This window comes from Bos mutus, chromosome 11 (assembly GCF_027580195.1).
Source record: "Bos mutus isolate GX-2022 chromosome 11, NWIPB_WYAK_1.1, whole genome shotgun sequence".
NCBI lineage: Eukaryota > Metazoa > Chordata > Mammalia > Artiodactyla > Bovidae > Bos > Bos mutus.
This window is the reverse complement of record NC_091627.1, coordinates 74,990,777-74,999,923: the sequence shown is the minus strand read 5'-3', so window position 1 is coordinate 74,999,923 and position 9,147 is coordinate 74,990,777. Positions and strand designations below refer to the sequence as shown.

Genomic DNA, 9,147 nt, shown 5'->3' with positions numbered 1-9,147 from the left:
GAAATATGGTTACACTACTTTCATTGGTTCTGCAGTGAACCTCCCCAAGTGATGCTAACTTGATGCCTTTCAACTTCTCATCCATGTGTGGACAAAGCACAGAAGGTTTAATTATTGTTATGAAGGAGAATATAAATACTAATGGTATTGATTATGTAGTAATACAGGATACAGAATTTAGAAGGTGGAAGGGATGGGGGAGGTGGGCAAAGACGGAGCAAGTGCTTTGACAGCTCCCTCGTACAAAGAATGAAATCAAGAGCTTCTAACTATGAAGCAAGAGTTTTAGTGTATTATTTGAATACACAGAGGAAACATATAATCATAAAAAGAACTGAAGCAGAAACTATTAAAATAGGAGCAACATTAAGACTGAGGTGTATAGGGCTGGGTAGGTAACTGTTATATTTTTTGTAAACCACTGTATAGTAATAGATTTATTTTAAAATGTAATGGAACACGATTCAAATGTATAATATTAATATTTACAGTAGTAGTTTTAGATGGCAGAATTAGCACTTCAAGAAGTGTATCTCACAGTATGAGACTGGGAATAGTCTTCAGGATGCCAACTGAAGTTTAAATTATTGAAAGTAGTGACAGAATGATGGCCAATATGGAAGCCAGAAAATAGAAATACCACCGCTGAGTAATTCAGTTCAGTTCAGTCGCTCAGTTGTGTCCGACTCTTTGCTACCCCATGAACTGCAGCACACCAGGCCTCCCTGTCCCTCACCAACTGCCAGAGTCCACCCAAACCCATGTCCATTGTGTCGGTGATGCCATCCAACCATCTCATCCTCTGTTGTCCCCTTCTCCTGCCCTCAATCTTTCCCAGCATCAGGGTCTTTTCCAATGAGTCAGCTCTTCGCATCAGGTGGCCAAAGTATTGGAGTTTCAGCTTCAACATCAGTCCTTCCAATGAACACCCAGGACTGATCTCCTTTAGAATGGACTGGTTGAATCTCCTTGCAGTCCAAGGGACTCTCAAGAGTCTTCTCCAACAGCACAGTTCAAAAGCATCAATTCTTTGGCACTCAGCTTTCTTTATAGTCTAACTCTCTCATCCATACATGACCACTGGAAAAACCATAGCCTTGACTAGATGGACCTTTGTTGACAAAGTACTATCTCTGCTTTTTAATATGCTGTATAGGTTGGTCATAACTTTCTTTCCAAGGAGTAAGCATCTTTTAATCTCATGGCTGCAATCACCATCTGCAGTGATTTTGGAGCCCCCCAAAAATAGTGTGCCTAAATAAAGAGATAAAATTATTTAAATAGGAGCTGTATTCAAAGAAAGAAGAAAAATGTCTGTGCCTGTGAGAACTCTGGATCAAAAGAAATGGCTTACCCTTTACAAGAAAAAAAAATTTTTTTAAGCAATACTTAGACATATCTGCAGATCAGACAAAGTTATGAAATTTAAAAAAGAGAAAGATTACAATAGACACACAGTCAGACTTCCTCTTTAAGTTAACTTGTAGAGACAAAGACATGGTGTTGTCTTAGGACTTCACTTTCCCAATATATGATCATCTGTATAGGGTTAGATAAACAAAAGTAGTCATCCAGGAATTTGAGATAGAAACAAATTGTTGTTCTCATATGAAAAGAGCAAAAGAAATTCTCAGGTACTTAAGGATTCAGAAAGTACCCCACCAATGAAAACCATATTCTAAAGTGAACCCTTAAAAAGAAGGCAGTGTGATGCTGACATTAAAAGCAAGCTTTTGAAAGCATATTTCCTAGTTCAAATGTTAATTCATTTCAGTTTTGGTTGCAGGAGGCTAATCTTCCATTTCTGGAATTTCTAGCTATTGGCCGGAAGCGATAGAATTCCTCTGTGCAGAACAATAGCATGATACTAAGCCATACCATATCTCTAAAACTTTCATATGAAATATTAAACACGAGATTAGACATAACGAGAACAAATCATGAAAACACTCACACAAAATAAAGATACATAGAAAAACCTAACAGACATGTAGGTCATGGTAAAATCATCTAACGTACATGTAAGCAGAATCTCAGAAAGAGGACAGAGAAAGAGTGGGAAGACCAGTATTTGAATAAATAACGGGTAGTTATTTTCTTTAACTTGCAAAAGACATCAAAGCCTGGAGTCAAGAAGCATTAGAAACACAAAACAAGATAAATACAAAGAAAAGAAGGCTTAGCTTGAGCATAGTACAACTGTAAAACTGCCAAAAGCCAAAGTAGAAGGAAAACCTTAAGAAGACCAGCAAAAAAGGATGTAATATGTATGGAAAGAAAGAAAAAGCCCATCAGCTAGTATCTCAAAAGTAACCTTGGAAGGCAGATGGTAAGATTTTGTCTACAAAGTAGCTGATAGAAAATAGTTGCTAATCTAGAGGTCTGTGCCCAGCAAATGTACCCTATAATTTCATAGTGAAAAAACATACTTTCAAGCACTCTAAAATTTTAAGAATTAACCACTAGCAATTTGCAACAAAGAAAACATACTCCAGGCAGAAGAAAAATAATCCTTGGTGCAAACTTGAAGGTACAAGAATGAATACAAAGCAATAAGGGTAAATTCGGATAATTCTAAAAGAACTTTAAATATATAAAATCATCATCATTTTTGTGGAATTTAAAATGTAGAGAGAGTTAAAATTCCACAATCCGTTACTATTATTTAAATAACACTGACCCCCAGTTTCCAGGAGAGCCAGCCTATTTCTTTATATTTGTGCCAGACGTATAGCCTGTCAGCACTTCCCTTCTAGGTGACAACTGCACTTCAGTTTTGTCCTCTTAGAGCCTCGCATCTAATGACACAATCTTCTTCTTCTGCCTTTCAGCCACATCTTCTAGGATCAGTAGGTGCTCCAGGGGGATAAGAGGTCTCACTTCCTTAGTAGTGGTGCTGATTCTTCATTTTATTTTTTAAAATTTGGTCCAGATTTTCTGGGTGTTTTCTGTAGGCGGTTGGTCTAAATCACTGGTCTGCCATTACTAAAAATGATATGTATGTTTTGAAACTTAATAACTACCCTTTTCTATTAGAATTTATCTTTCCAAATCCTTGTGTGCTCAGTTGCTCAGTCATGTTGGATTCTTTGTGACCCCAGGGACTGTAGCCCACCCTAGAGTGTGAAATAAATGTAGAATACAAACTCCAAGAGATATAAAACTCTGAAACAACAAGGCAACATAAGAGTAAAAAACAATAAGCAAAATAGTTGAAGTAGTTAAAAAAAATCATATCTGATAGAATAATCAGTATGAATTGAAAAAATGAAGAGAAAAAATGAGCAGATAGGATTAAAAAATTAAGCTAAATATTATTTACAGGAAGTACACATAAAGAAGCATAATTCAGGAAGTTTAAAAATGAAGAAATATAAAATATACACATGCAGATAAAAGCAGGGAAGCTTTGATTTTTAACATGCATGATTAAAAATAAAGTATTAATTAATGATCTACATGAATGATTTATCTGTGATAAACATAACTATTAAGTCATATAACTGTGTGAAATATTTAAGGAAAAACGCATGAAAGACAAGAAAAAATGACTAATATAAAATTAGTGTGCAATTTTAACATGCTTTCCTCTGTTTTTAAGACAAAAATAAAAGATAACGCAAAAAAGACTGTGGAACTGTGATTGTACCTCAGTGTACCTGCATCAGTCTGGGAGCTCTAAATGTGCACATATCCGGACCCAGATACACAGATTTGTTTCCAATTGGTTTAAAGTGTTTTCCAGGCACTGTTGGTTTATAATAGCTTCCCGTGAGATTGCCGTGTGTAGCTGAAGTCAACATCTGATAACATCTGAATCTTATTCTAGTAGTTAATATCACATATATATTAAATTCTTTATCCTACAGAGAATACCTCTTTAGAAGAATAGTCACAAATTATTTATAAAGATTGTTGACATGTATAGTCTAAAAAATATATATAGAGAGCTATATTCTCAAGTAACAATATGATGAATTTACATTGAAAATAAAAAGTATATTTTAACAACTCTGACTCAAAGAAAAAATCTAAACTATTATTTAACACAATATTTAGGAAATAGAATAGTGATAAATTATAATTATTATATTACCATAACTTTAATTATAATATAAGCATATATCATGGCCATATGTTACTGTATTTCTTAGAGAAAAATCAATATTGCTGAATTATTTCATTGCTAAATGGGATAGGGAGTGGAGAGGAAGAACACTTCTTTTAGTGCAGGAACATTCCCAGAGGGTGGGGAAAAAAAGCTAATGATCTGGTTAGTCTCAGTGTCAACTAGACTTCTGGATAAATGGACTAAACTTGCTAAGAGGAAGATCTTATCTATAGATTTCCCTTAGGAGAATATCACTGACTCAAGAGTTAGAATAAATAAAATATAAATCTATAGAAATACGAGCCATGGCTCACTGGAAAATTGCATATAAGCTATACAACTCTTGGTTTATAAAATAGAGATTTTACCAAATTTAAATTTTCCTCCTGCTATGTGAACATCATCAATTATTCTGGACTGGAAAATGCATTTGGTATGGGAAGGAAACATCTGAGAAAACACCCTTAATGTCACAGATTGTCTACATTCTGAGCTCTTTGGAGTCTTTGTGTTATCAAACTCAGGTTCTGGCTCAAGGCTCAAAAGCCAATACTTGAGAGACCCTCTTACACTGTTGGTGGGAATGCAAACTAGTACAGCCACTATGGAGAACAGTGTGGAGATTCCTTAAAAAACTGGAAATAGAACTGCCTTATGATCCAGCAACCCCACTGCTGGGCATACACACTGAGGAAACCAGAAGGGAAAGAGACATGTGTACCCCAATGTTCATCGCAGCACTGTTTATAATAGCCAAGACATGGAAGCAACCTAGATGTCCATCAGCAGATGAATGGATAAGAAAGCTGTGGTACATATACACAATGGAGTATTACTCAGCCATTAAAAAGAATACATTTGAATCAGTTCTAATGAGGTGGATGGAACTGGAGCCTATTATACAGAGTGAAGTAAGCCAGAAGGAAAAACATAAATACAGTATACTAACGCATATATATGGAATTTAGAAAGATGGTAACAATAACCCTGTGTACGAGACAGCAAAAGAGACACTGATGTATAGAACAGTGTTATGGACTCTGTGGGAGAGGGAGAGGGTGGGAAGATTTGGGAGAATGACAATGAAACATGTAAAATATCATGTAGGAAACGAGTTGCCAGTCCAGGTTCGATGCACGATGCTGGATGCTTGGGGCTGGTGCACTGGGACGACCCAGAGGGATGGTATGGGGAGGGAGGAGGGAGGAGGGTTCGGGATGGGGAACACATGTATACCTGTGGCGGATTCATTTTGATATTTGGCAAAACTAATACAATTATGTAAAGTTTAAAAATAAAATAAAATTAGAAAAAAAAAAAAGGAGAGGTTGCACCCTGGGGAGAAGGTGGATTGATTAGTGTCCCAGATTCTGCTCAGTGATAAAATCTGTTCCCAAGAATCTGGTCAGTGATAAAGTTTTTGAAAGGGAAATAATTTCAGTTAGTCATTAAGATTAAGTCAGATTCTTCACAGTTTTCTGCTGAATGCAAACTTGCAGTCTTCTTGTGATCTTCCTCTAGATGCTATCTTGTTGATATAGTTTGCTGGCAGGATTGCTGAAGGGAAGGCTGGGGAAAAGATGTAGTCATTTGTTAAGTACTCATTCTTTATTCCTGCTTCTTTCAGAAAAGAATTAACGAGTTAGAATAGGCATTGTGTGATCGAAAGATTTGAGAGATGTGCTTGGGCTGAAGATTAGTGAAGTCTGGGGGCACCTAGTGTGATGGTTAAGGTAAAATATAGCTTGGTGAAGTTTATTTTCTGCCAGCTTTCTGGGGCTGCTTACAAATACCCCCTGCCAGACATCATTCCATTTCTATGGAATCAGGGATCAAGGTGAGTCTTCTGCAGCTGCTTTAGGCTGACAAAGGGTGACAAAGTCTTTGAGTGGAAGATGTTATCAAGGGTCTGCAGCATCTCTTTGTTAAGAACATGAATGGCCTGTTTACATGTACAGGAAGAACAAGGCATACTTTGTGGACATTTGATGTCCACAAACATACAGATTATTATGACCTATAGTGTTAATCCCATTCTCTTGAGGCCACTTCTTAGGACTGTGTAAGCCATAGGTTCAGTACTGCTCAAGATGGAGCAGCTTATGGCATGACACAGACTGGTCATCACACAGTTCTCTCTTTCCCTCTTGTGGCAGTTACAGTATCTTATCTATAAAACAACTCAGTAACATAGTTATCTATGTCCTTTAGGGAAGAACTAACAATTCTTTGACTCTAATACCCTAATCATTAACTGCTTGAATCTGCTCTTTTGTGACTCAGGGGAGGCATGGGAGACTTCAGCTTTTCTCAAACCAGGGAAAGGACATGGAGGAGGGCTTTTGTACCTGAGAGGGCCCTGCAGGTTCCTGCTGGGTTTCAATCATAGCATTGAAATTATTAGTACGGTGTGATGCTGAGCAAGAACTTTGGTCTGTGGGCATCAATCCACATATTTGTATTAGCTCAGAAAATAAGTAATATTGTCTCCAAGATATTGAAAACAGAATAAAATAATAAATTTAAGGAAGATAGAGAAACTAATTGATAAAGACAAAATTTAATAATTACTAAGAAAACAAATTAGTTCTACTGAGAAAACCAAGAGTTATTCTTTGAGGAAAATACTAAAATTAATGAAGGACCAACTAGTCTATTTGAACCCAGAGGATTACTGTGGAGCTCTTTTTCTGTGTGGCTCCCTTCTTTCTGCCCCTAGATCTCGGCGGCCTCAGCTTGCCCAAGTTGTGACTTTTCTCTCCTCAACCATGTCTGGTGTGATCTGGAAATTCCCTCCAATGCAGTAAACTGGGGCCGTCACAGAACTCACCCCACTTACTTACTTTTCCTCCCAGAACGTAGTCCTGCTGTCCAGTTTCTGAAAACAGATGTTTTGTTTGCTTTACCCAGTTTATGATAGAAGGACAGATCTGGTACCATTTACTTATTCATGGCATAGAAAAGTATATTTAGATCGCTTCTCGGCCTTTTGGCTAAGATCAAGTGTAGTATCTGTTCTTATCAGTTTAATATCTGATACGTCCTCTATCCGAGGACTAGAAAAAAAAAAAAAAGGTATATTTAAAAGCAAGAATAACATAAAAAGAAAGGAAGAGAGCAGGGAAAAAAGATAGTTTGCAGAAAGGGAAAAAGAAAAAGATGCTCAAATCCAGTGATGAGTAAAGTGATTAATACTCATATTCCAATGCAATTAAAGGAGTAGTAAATGTTGTCAAAAACGGGAAAAAAAAGGTTGTTTTAAAAATTCAACTCAAAATGCAGTGTGAAAACTAATAAAAATAGATAGCCTACTACCTAGTTCCACACACACACACGCACACAAAACACAGAAAAAGATTTAATTTAGAAAGACTACATTAAAGGGGGGATATTACATCTTACCTTTTAAATATATGAGAAATATTTTAACAATTCTATAATTATACATTTAAAATGTGAATAAGTTAATTTCTGTAAAAATACAAATTGCCAAAAATTAAGAAGAGGTAAAAGAAACAGTAATCGTAACCTTGCAAGATACTGCAGATATCCTAAGAAATAAAATAACAGAATAGCCTGTTATCTTTTCCATTTCCTCAACATGATGATCCCAGATAATTTTGCAGACTAGTTCATTAAACCTACAAAACAAGTAGAAATCTTAATAAATTCAATCAAGTGAACAGAAAATGAATGAAAACTCCAGGGTTTCCCTGGTGGTCCAGTGGTTAGGAATCTGCCTTACAATGCAGGGGACACCAATTCAATCCCTGGTCCAGGAAGATCCCACATGTCACGGGGCACCTAAGGCCATGCGTCACCTATACTGAACCAACACACCGCATCTACTGATTCCTGAGCATCCTAGAAGCCATGTTCTACAACGAGAGAAGCCACTGCACTGAGAAGCCTGCTCACTTAACTAGAGGGTAGTCCCTGCTCACCACAACTAGAGAAAAGCCCATGCATAGCAACCCAGAACCGCCAAAAATAGATAAATAAATAAAAATATTCTTTAATAACCTAAATGGGGAAAAAAATGAAAAAGAATAAATACTTGAAAAAAATGAAAACTCCAAACCTTACTTTTGAAAGCTTATATTTATCTGATGTCAAATATATAATCAATAAAAGAAAATGGCTACCTAGAATTCATGAACAGAATAAATATAAAAGTTATTTGGGAAATTTTACCCAAATAACAAGGTTCAGGAAAAAACTCTTATAGTTCTATAATCATAAGTACTACCTATAAATGTCAGAATAGAATACACAAACTCATTAATAAATCAATATTGTCAATCTTGAAAGATATAAAAGTACTTGTAAATAAATGATAAAAGTGATATTTTGAACAAAAGTGAATTATTAAAAAATTATTTAAAAGTAACTAGATAATCACAAAAACAGATATAAAAAACTCTTTATACCCATACTTTACCACAAAACTCCTAGTGGTTTAAAAGCTATATTTTTAAAATGGACTTATGGAAGCCTAGGAAGCTTCTGCACAGGAGAGTGATTTCTGAAAGGGAAATTGCTTAGATTTTATTGCATGCAGAGAGTTGCCAGGTTGCAAAAGCAGGAAGAGGAAATCTGAACAGAGCTTCGTGGTCTTCTTGGGTTTAGAAAATGGTTGCATATTCAGGGAGAACAAAGCAGCTAGAATTCACAGGGCAGAGAACTGCGGAAGGACTCTCGAGAGAGCAGAGATCCTCTTGAGTGTGCCCTGGTGCCCTGATAGAACATGTTTGTGAGGAATTGCCCAAAGCTGGGGAACAACTGCTCCAGAGGAATTGTGATGACACAACTCCTAAAGTTTTCATAGGGCTAGACATGATTCATTAACACTCACAGTGAAAAAGATCTACTAATATTCACAGTATCACAGTAGACTCCTCTGCAGTGGAGACAAATTAGCTCTAGACTCAAGGCCACTCTGTTCTGCCTATCAGAGATTAGAAGCTAAACTATAAAAGATTCCACTTTTCCAAGTAACATCACTGTGTACCAGAATAAAGCTCAATATTTAGAAA

The 9,147-nt window shown here is 36.3% G+C and overlaps 1 pseudogene; it reads left to right on the top strand.

Moving 5' to 3' along the window:
• The first annotated feature begins 7,084 nt into the window (after nt 1-7,084).
• Nucleotides 7,085-7,213, top strand: LOC138990069 (U2 spliceosomal RNA; annotated as a pseudogene).
• Nucleotides 7,214-9,147: the final 1,934 nt, after the last annotated feature.